The sequence below is a fragment of the Gambusia affinis genome, linkage group LG06 (assembly GCF_019740435.1).
Source record: "Gambusia affinis linkage group LG06, SWU_Gaff_1.0, whole genome shotgun sequence".
Lineage (NCBI taxonomy): Eukaryota > Metazoa > Chordata > Actinopteri > Cyprinodontiformes > Poeciliidae > Gambusia > Gambusia affinis.
In genome coordinates this window covers 5,779,724-5,790,303 of record NC_057873.1, presented here as the reverse complement: position 1 = coordinate 5,790,303, position 10,580 = coordinate 5,779,724, and the positions used below count along the sequence as shown (strand labels likewise).

At 37.4% G+C, this 10,580-nt stretch overlaps 1 long non-coding RNA gene across 1 annotated transcript; it reads left to right on the top strand.

Annotated features, from left to right (window-relative positions):
* The first annotated feature begins 1,381 nt into the window (after positions 1 to 1,381).
* On the top strand, positions 1,382 to 9,124 carry LOC122833139. The gene is made up of 4 exons (XR_006370930.1): positions 1,382 to 1,509; positions 1,686 to 1,848; positions 8,415 to 8,534; positions 8,880 to 9,124. It is a non-coding gene; the product is annotated as an uncharacterized LOC122833139 (long non-coding RNA).
* The last annotated feature ends 1,456 nt before the right edge of the window (positions 9,125 to 10,580 follow it).

The window sequence follows — 10,580 nt, the reverse complement described above, 5'->3', positions numbered from 1 at the left end:
AGGCACCATTTCCTCTGTGTTCATAAAAGGTATCTGGAACGGCTAAAAGCTTCTGGTCAGACGATCTAAAAGCATGTGATGGAATATAAGAGAGAAGCAGTACGGACAAATAAGAAAGGCTAAGGCCATCTAAAGACTTAAAAACAAACAAAATAACTTTAAAATAGATTTTAAACTAAACGGGAGGTAAATGAAAGAAAGTCAAAACTGGAGCTATGTGCTCTTGTTTAACTGCATCAGTTAAAAATTGTGCAGCAACATTTTGTAGCAGCTGTAGATGTGAGATGGAGACCTGGCTAACTCCAGTCGAAAGAGAGTTACAATAATCCAGACGCATGGAAATAAAAGCACGGATCAATGTCTCTAAGTGATGCTTAGAAAGGAGGTCTTGATTTTTGAAAGGTTCCTCAGCTGAAAGAAAGACGTCTTAACTACGGTGCTTAGACAACAGCCAAATTTCAGGCTGGAGTCTGTTTTCACCCTGAAATTTGTGACAATGGATTTTTTTTTGTATGGGGCCAAAGAGTTTTACCAGAAAAATCAAAGGTGGGGATCCTGCATTGTATTCCCACCATCTTTAATCCGGTGGTTGCCATAACCTCAGTATATTATTATTAAAAGGGAGAAAGTTCAGTCCCATCCATCCCCTGATGTCATCAAGATAGTCCAGTAGAGATTGAGGGGAGCCATTATGTTTCCAAGGGAAGTAGACTTGACAGTCAGCCACTTAGAAATAAAATTGCACAGCATGCTTTCTGAAAATAGAGGATAAAATGGCAAAATAAAATGAGGACAGGAGAGGACCAAGAATTGAGCCCTGGGGTACTCCCAGGAGAGGGCAGCAGAAACAGAGGTAACATGTTTACAAACTCAATAACTTAATTGGTACCATTTAAAAATAACAGCCTGTTTGCAGGTTAAACATACTTTTATTAAGTCCACATTTCTGTTTTTGTTTTAAAAAAGTTTTTTAATTGATCTGATGTGCTATTCTAATTTTAACTGTATGTTTTTATTGTCTGCAAGATGAAAATCCTAAAATATTCATTTCAGACTAATGAGGCTAAAATATAAATACTAATAAAAGAGTTAGACATTTTTAATGTAAATATCATAAAGCTAAATTAAAATTAAGTAATATGGGTTAAAACTTAGCTCATTTATTAGTGAATAGTTATTTGTAAACAAATAAAAATTGGTAAAAAAAAAAAAACAAAAAAAAAAAAAACTATTTATATGCTAGTATAGTTTGATTGAAATACACATTTCAAAATGTGTCCTGTTCCCAACTTAACTTGTTACATTCGATTTTCTTTCATTTAATTTGTTGATGTAACCGAATCATATCTGTGAGGGCGAGATCTAAGTGAGAGAGGTGAAAGGTCATGTTAGCCTGTAGGGTTGAACCGACATGCTATGCTAGGCGGCTGAAAGAGATAAGCTAAGGGGAAACGGTTATAACTTATCTGGGTCTACATTCGTGTTTCGGACTGTTTCACCTTCTGATGAGTGAGTAGTCGATATAAATTATTTCTGTGCTAAAATAAAATGCTAGAAGTGCTAGAATATATTATGCTAATCGCGCGTTAGCATTAGCATTTTTGCGCGAGCTATTGGTAGCTGTATGTGGTGTATATCAGCCTTAGCCAGATGTGTGAAGCTAAACAGATACTTTTATCACGCAGTGGACCGAAAGGAATTATCTGGATTCTTCTGCTGTGGATAGAAAGGTGGAGTTTGCCGGTTTTTATTCCACATGGCCATGATGTGAAGTAAATTCAAGCTCATCCATCTAGTGGGGTTTGAATGGCTACCGACATCCATCCTGCAAGAGAATTGAAAGGATTTGTGAGTAAACTTTATTTTCTGCTTGGTTTCAAGTTGTGTTTTTAGGTCACAATGAACACGAGCTATGAATCAGACCTGCAATGTTTTTTGTTTTGTTTATTTTTTTAAATTGCTATTTTAATAAGAGGCTTTATCATTTAAATGGTCGAGTTCTGAACTGAATTTAAAAGGGAACTGTTTTGTGGGAATGTGATTCTGTTTTTGTTTGTTTGGGCTAGTACTTTTTGCTAGTGCTCATATATTTTATTCACTAAATTCTTCTCTTAATGTCAAACTTTCTGAGTTGTGTCCAAATTTTATTTATTAAGACAGCCTGTCGCAATGAATCAATTAATCACATAATAATTTAAAACAAACTCAATGATTTCCATTTGCAGGATTTATAGTTTTTCTCTCTTCCCTCAATCTCAAAACAACAATATTATTGTTTGTTCCAATAACTTCAGGGACAATTTGTCGTCCAGCAAAATTTATTGTGAGAGGTAAGGTTAAAAGCTGAAATTAATTTTCTTAAGGCAAAGTAGGTAATATATTTTCTTGTTTACTAGAGGCACCGCGATAATTAAAAATCATAAGTATAGGAGTTTGAAACTGATTATTACTTAGTTTCTCCTGTTTACCAGCAATCGATTATTAGATTGCTGGTGAACTCTGGGAAAAACATTCCCAGAGTTTTTCCATCACCTTTACACAGGGTTAATGTCTTGCTGCTTGGCTTGGGTGCTACATATATTAGGTTTCATTTAGTGACAAACTTCCTAAAATGAATGATCTTTTCTATACTATTCCAATTTATTAATTAATGTGTTTGTACATTTACAAAAGTAAACCGTTTATAATAAAATTTTGAGGCACAGCTGTCATTGAAATTCAAGGTCAGAGGTTTGCAGAAATGTTTATTTTTCTTATTGAATATAAATTTCTTGTTTAACTTGGAGCTTGTACACAAAACAGATTTAGAAAAAAAATCCAACTTATGCTGTTGATCTGTTTTACACTAATGTGGAAACATATTTAGTGAGGTTATGTTTAACAAAATGTTTGAGAGTCATAGCACCCCCAGGAAGTAGATCTCTATTTGTAATGCTAGCTTTCTGTCTCCTAACTTTGATCAGGTCAAACTTTCTTCATGTGTGATATATGAAAAGAGATGTTTCATTATTAGGAGTGATAGTATGTGGATCCATTTTCATAAAAACCTTATCACCACAATGCAGCTGTTCCTCGCCTCCTAAATAACCTGCCATCTCCTGATAAACAAAGGAAACATGTTTGCGACGGACACATTTTTCCTCTGAAAGGGCTGCAGTTCTGCTCGTGTGTCTAAAGTATTACAGCCACGCGGCAAGGACGACGATCTGTTCCAGTCACAGTCGTGATTGAGGAATCATTGTACACCTGAGTATTCCGGCTTGCAGTTGATGCCGTCACTCACTGCCTGTCGCTGTCGATTACAGTTGGACGTGGAGAAGTGTGGAAATCCAGAAGTCCCATGTGGTGATGCTGTGCGTCTGCACGCCCTTGCCCAAAGTCAAGCCAGTCGCTGTCCTCTCCGATGAGATGGATGATAACTGGACTTATATGTTGAGACAAATGTCATTTTCTTGCTCCTAACACACACAATGAGTTACTTTTAGGTTATGGGAGTGCTAACAGTAACCTTAATCAATCTTAATATGAAGTGGCTAGTTATCAGAAGATATACATAAAACTCTGTCAAAGTTGGTGTTTAAGAATGAACACATAACTCACAGAGTCTGAACTTATATTTTATTGGCACTAGGGTTGTTGTAAACAAATATTTTAGTAATTGAGTAATCTATCAATTATTCTTACCATTAATCAAGCAATTGGATAAAAAATAAATTAATGAAATGTGTAAATCTAATATGATGGCAGTGTTACTATCGGACATCAACATTCAGGCTTATAAAAAATGTCTATACTGCAGCGTTTTATTTGTGTATTAATTTTCAGTCAGTATAATAGATGAACTCTCAGCTTGCCCAGCCATTTATAGGTTTGCGTTAATGTTAGCGACGGGATTTGACACCTTCGTTCGTCACATACAGAAACACATCTGCCAGCTATGTACCGCCACATTGCGTTCTGCCACCCATTTGTTGACACAAGGATGATATGAAATTCATTTTCCGGTTCGACCGTAAAGCTACACTTACTCTAACCATGTAAAGCACAGCCCCCCGCAGTGTTCAGTCTATCCGCTCACCTGTATAATACATTTCCAGCGCTCTCTATGGCTGTTCGCTCTGAACCGGCCACCAGGAAGCAGCGCCCGGACGAGAAGAGCAACTGTACTCCAGGCATCACGGCAGTTATAATAATCTTAGAGAAGATTATTGGTCTCCCAAAAATGATAAAAACCCAGACATTATCAGCAATCAATAACATCCTCCCAGGTTGAACTTCAAAATTGGATGTTATGCTGCTAGCACTTAGCTTCGTCAACAAAAATCTAAGTGCTTTTTTAACAAAAAGCTACAAGCTAAGTGCTAAGCTAGCACTTAGCTTTCGTCAACAACTCAGGCGAAAGTGAGAACACAAATAATGACTTGCGCGGAACACAATGCGCTAAATAATAAGACATCATTTAACAAAGCTTTTAAGCAGATAAATTTTCCTCTAATCATTCAAGGAATCGTTTTAGCCCTCATAGGCACACAGGGTTTCCCCCAGTGCACTTTAAGCCTGGCGGGCCACCAGACTTAACCTGCCTCCCAGGCTAATGATGCATACACACCAAACGTGTTTTGTGCGTCTGGTTTGCATTAAAAGTCTATGTGGAGGCACGTCGAGGGCCCGTCATGGCGCATTTTGAGCACCTAAATCAAATTAGGTGATTTATTATTGTAAATTTCTTTAATTTTGGGAAATCGGTGATCAGCTGAAACTTTTACACTAGTAAAAAAGTATGGCGGTTTTATCCCCTAATCTTATCTTCCTCTGCAAAGGTCTAAAAATTGTCCACTATCCTCTTCTGTTCCGCCGTGAAAGAGGTTTGACTGATGGACCAGCCCATCAGGTCATGTTTGCACATTTGCAATTCAGTTAACATTGAACAAGATTCTTGCTAGATTTAGTGACATTTCAGACAATAAAATTGGTCAAAATCGGAATCGGCAGGTCAGGCTTTTTAAAGATCAGTGATTGGCCAAAAAACTGCAATCGGTGCAGCTTTATCTCAAATATTGGCTGGAAAAGAGCCACTATTGAAGCAAGAACAATGAGGAAAAATCAAAACATTTCATCTTCTTGAAGCTTCATTTATGCAATAAATCCTGAGGAAATGACACACATGTAGCATCAGGATCCACATAACTATTAAAGACCGCCTTAGAATGGGGCTCTGTTTGTTTTTATTTTTTTCCTGTTTAGTTTTTTCACTCCTGAGGCCAAGAGTATCTTCCTGCAAAACTACACAGGTCAGCCGGGGCTAAAGCCAGCTTTGCATTGAGAAAGGGCCTCAGGGAAGATGGGAAGCAGGCATGTGTTGACACATAATTCAGTCTGGAAATGGAAGAATCCCATGTGGGGAACGCAGAAAATCCAACTCGCCAGAGCAGAGACACCGCTGATATTTTATTTTTTTATTTTTTGTACACACATGAACAGTTTTTATTGTTCAGCTTATTAATTAAGCACAGCTGCGAAGAAAAGATCTTCCCAGGGCACCGTAAATGATTCACATCTCAAACTGACTCTTACGTTTCCATACGAATACAGACCAAGTCAATCGAGACTTTTCCAAAGTTCATCTTGAGTGGGAGGTTTGTCAAAAATGAGCCTCAAATGCATGCAGTCTGGCTCAGACTTTCTGCACAGCTGGTTTTCCCACACAAACTTCACAGGAAAACGTTTCCTTCTGGAAATGTGTTCTATTAGCAGCATATAATTAGCGATGTTCAAAAATTGTTAAGCACACAAGAGAGAATTTGTTGAACAAGTTTTGCTTTAGAAAGTATTTTGTTGTGCGCTGAGAATGAGAGGCAGATGAGATTTCAAATTCAAAGTCTTTACATTTTGAGGCATAACTAACCTCCTGAATACACAATTTTGCTTTGCAAATAATGTGTTTAAATCGGATGTTTAAGATTCTATCTCTACGTTTCTGAGAAATGTTTACATTTTGGTGCAAGTTTGTTTAATTCTGCAACATTTTTCCTAAAACTGTCTCAGTGACAAAGTGCTTTTGTCATCTTGACCACAACCCTGCACTGCAAAAACACAAAATCTTGCCAAGTAGAACTGCAAAAATCTTACTACACTTAAATTAAGAAAAAAAAATCTTATAAGTAACTTTTTCAGCAAGTAATAGGAGCTCGTTTTCAGTCATTAATTTCTTAATGTTGATTTTAAAAAATTGCTTGTTCCATTTCCAGATTATTTCATTTATATCTTGGTAAAAATGTGTCATTGTAAGTGTGATCTAACAATGGAACAAGTATTTTTCTGCAGTTTTAAGAAATTATTTACTTAAAGAAAACAAACTTATGAGCAACTTTTCAGCAAGATTTAGGAGTTTAAGTGTATGAAGATATTTGCTCTAGAAACTAGACCAAAATTACTTGGTAAGATTTTGTTTTTGTAGTTCGCGGCCTTTTGTCTCTTGGCTCCGCCCACTTTAGTGGAAATAGAGGCGGGGTTTTGCTTTCACAGAGTGGTTAGTTAAACTTTAAACGTTCATGATTAATCACAATAACGCCATTAATGTGACGCTTCCGTTTCTTCCTTTCAGGTCAGCCAAACCCACTTCACTATTACTGTAAAGAAAATCTGTTGAAAATATCTTAATGAAAAAAACAACTCAACCGGAGGCTCACTATGGGCCTCATTGCTCAACAACGGGGGTAGAATTGGTTGCAGTAATGGTTGTGTATTCATCAAACCACAGGTAATCTGGCCAATCCCAATGTGTGGCCAAACAGACCTGGTGGCTGGAAGCTATCGTCATTAAATACCACAATCCCATCTATTCTTAGTTTGGGTGACCTTGCCTACAGGTTTCTGCAGATTTTCTGTAATATGTTTCTATTTCATAGCTTAGTTGGAAAAACTAAAGTTGTCTTAATCTGAAAGCGATCACTCCTGTTCATCTGATTGCAGAGCACCTGACTAAAACTTCTTGTCCAATGTAAAAGTTTTGCAAATTTCAAAAACAAGAGGTATCACCGATACACCTTTTTGTTTTCTCAAGATGATCAAAGTCAGACATCTTCACTGGGACTGTCCACCTCCCAAAACAGATCCAAAAAAAACATTTAAGTCCACTTCCATTGCCATTGCTTTTCAGCACAGGGTTTTCCTCATTTAAATGCAGAGAAAAATTTTAGCATAACTCCACACAGACACTTTATAGAAGATAAAATTGACTGAAGTCATAAAAGTCATCAAGTGATAACTTTGCATTTAATCTCCTTCGAGAGAGCCAAAGCATTTTTGTAAAGTTTGCTATAAAAGATCTTATTTATGCAGCCACATAAATTTCCATACAAGCTGGTCCTGACCTTGCTGTGTTTAATGTTTTACTTAATTGCTCAGCCATTAACCCCAGACAGAGTTCAGATTGGAAAAATTATTTTTTTTAGTACAGCAGCCATACGCCTGAGAGATGCTTGTTGTTTTTTTTAAACCTCAGTGTTTCTGTAAGAACTTACAGAGTTTTACCTACATAAAAATATGAAACAAATTGGGTTTTAGTGCTCTTGTTTGACCTATATACGTTTTTTTTCCTCCACTGTTATCTGAACGACCCAATTCTAATCTTTTCACCCCTAAAAACATATATGCCACTTCTATGTACTAATTTGGAAACTATCCGATTATTTTCAAAGCGTCTGTAGAACAAAAGGTCATGTCATGTTTTATCTAGTTAATTAATGTGAAACGTGTAATAATTCTGAACCAGAAAAAGCCAAATGTGGTAAATCCTTATAGCTTACAGAAAGTATGCCAAGCTGCCAAATAAACAAAAGTAAAACTGACCAATAACATTTATAATAATAAAGATGGTTAGATAATAACAAATCCAATAACTACATTTATTTTTTTATTTTTTACATAGTGGGAAATCTCAAGGTGTGTACAGCCGTACAGCTGCAGGCACTACCGCCTGCGAACACAATCTGAAACCTGGCCTCTGACTCTCACATCCTATCTGACACACCCTCCAATAAGCGAGAAAATTACTGCACACCCATTTTAAAACTCTTTGCACGCACGATAAACTAGGGCCAATCTTTTTTTATTCAGAGTAACAACCTACTTTTTTTTTATTTATTTATTGAAATGAGCTCCATTTGAAGGTAAATCTCAGCAGAGTGGCTTGAAATGTGGCTCACACCATTGATTATCTGCCTGGGATCCCCTGGGGAGAAGGCTAGAACCAGGAGGAGTGACAGCATTGTCACTCACCGCATCACGGTCTTGGAGGACTATCAGCACTCTGCAGGATGATCCCGATAACATCTGTGTTTGTCTCTGGCCTACCACAGATCCTGACCTCCTATCAGATCACAAGTCTAATCATGTAGTCCCTTTGCCTGCAGCACTGGGTCCCGCTGGGGCTCCCCACAGAGCCAGAGTAAAAACAGTTTGAGAGATTTCTCCATGTGCCGCTGCAAAGAATACAGAAGATTTGTCCTTGGAGACATCCTCAAAGTATAATGGTCAGTATTATCTGTAGCTTGTGCTGCAAATATCTAGCCTTTTGCTATCTTCATAACAATCACACACTTGGGAGCTAAACTGCAGCACAAACTGGGAACATGAATAAAATTCCTAGCCTTATAATATGACAAAAAAAACCTAAGTTGACAAAGTGTTAACTGTAATTCATGGGACTGTTGTGATGTCCAAATGAAAGCATATCATGCAAAAGCATTGTGAGAGAATAGCCTTGAATTGTGTGTGGGATGTGTCCCCATGGTTCCATCTCTGCTCTAACACTGTTTATTATTGGACTCATATTGCCAGATGTGAAGTAAACTGACTCAATTTTTTTTTTTTTCAAGCATGGGTCTGGATTCACCCACGAGAGGAAGGTCAGAGGTGCATCACTGCTACCGTAGCAGCTCGGTTCAGGATTACACCTTTCTCTTGATGTCCATGTTCCTCTGTCACATCAGTGACAGAAATATTTATGCCGTTTAAAAGGGTATTACTCAGAAACCAGTCTGATCTTTTGCAGCTACAACAGGGAGAATAAATGACGAGTCTGAACATAGATTTCTGAAATACATTCTCACTGTACGTTGGTAACAACCCAAGAAAACGCATAAGTTAGTAAGTTCTTTAGAATAAAAGGTAATGACACCAGAAATAGCAAAGAAGATGAGATGCATGTGACTGTACAGCACAGTACAGTCACATGCAGTGATAGTACTGTGCTGAACTTTCGCTCGGCCAGAAAATCTGGTTCATTTGGGGAAGAATGAACGCCTAATCTTACTAGGAAAATCGTTTCTTTTGCGTTCCCTTGCAATAAGCAAATACACTCTCTTATTTTGTATGCAGTCACAAATGTCAATTTAAAATCTCAGATATGTACAATTAAAGACCATCAGTGAAAAAGTGTTTATCAACAATTCAGACCAACACAAAAAAGAGAGACAATCAAAACTGTAGATGAATTTATTACACTGTGAAAATAGCTCAGAAATTACCCAAATAGTTTGGATGTATTTTTTCTCTCTTTCCTAATTTACAAATAATTTCTGTTTATATCTTAGAAGGAATGGAAAGAGATGAAAAGCCCATGTCTGGCCTTTTTGGCTTTTCCATTTCTATCCTTAAGAAAAAGTTCAAACTTCGAATATTTCACAAACGAGGTATTAAAATACATGGTAAAACCGTACAAAAACTTTGTTACAGCAGAAAGTACGGTGGCCACCATATGAGAGACTTTCAGTATTTAATTATGCCACATGAACTGATCAGTACATTATCGCGAGGTAACGCAAAAACCTCATCTTGTGTTTGATTGACGTGAACTCTGGTGCGATTCAAATGCCTATCTGAACTCCAGCCAGTCTGGATACTGCTCCAAAAGCAGGAAGTTGAGTACAGTGCAAACCAAATCAAATGTGCGTATTTTATGGACTTTTACCATAGACAAAATAGAAATTATGTAACTACTCCAATTTTGTTCATATTTTCCGCGTCTTCTTTAAAGGTTTTTGTGTCGCTTCCCTCAGAGGTTCTTGGTGCAGCGCCCCAATAGGTGAGGAGGGGAACTGGTTGGTTTGACACAATGCAGTTTTAGACTTGTCCCACGAAAAAAATCTATGAATAGGTGAATTTTCCACAAATAATTTAAGTATCTGAATAGGTGATTGCGCAAATACTGAAACTCAAATGGGGGTAAGGGAGAATTTGCTAAGGAAATAATAGGAGCCTATACTGTTTAAATCTTTAAAAATATTTAAAGCAGTCGTCTCAATCTCTGGTGTCTTGCAACTTTTGGATATCGTCCTTGTTCTATACAAGTGAATTAAATGCTGAAATTGCCTCACTAGCTTGCAGTCAAGCTCTACAGAGCTAATTAGCTGATATTGGAGCCAGGTGTGATGAGGCAGAGAGACATCTAAAAGTCACAGGACACCGGCCCGTGAGGACCGGAGTTTGAGCTTTACAGTCAGAGCACACACCGTGTTTGGAGGACAGGTTGTTCTGAAAACACCATAAAGTTTGAAAGTGGAGTCATGGTGCTGTAG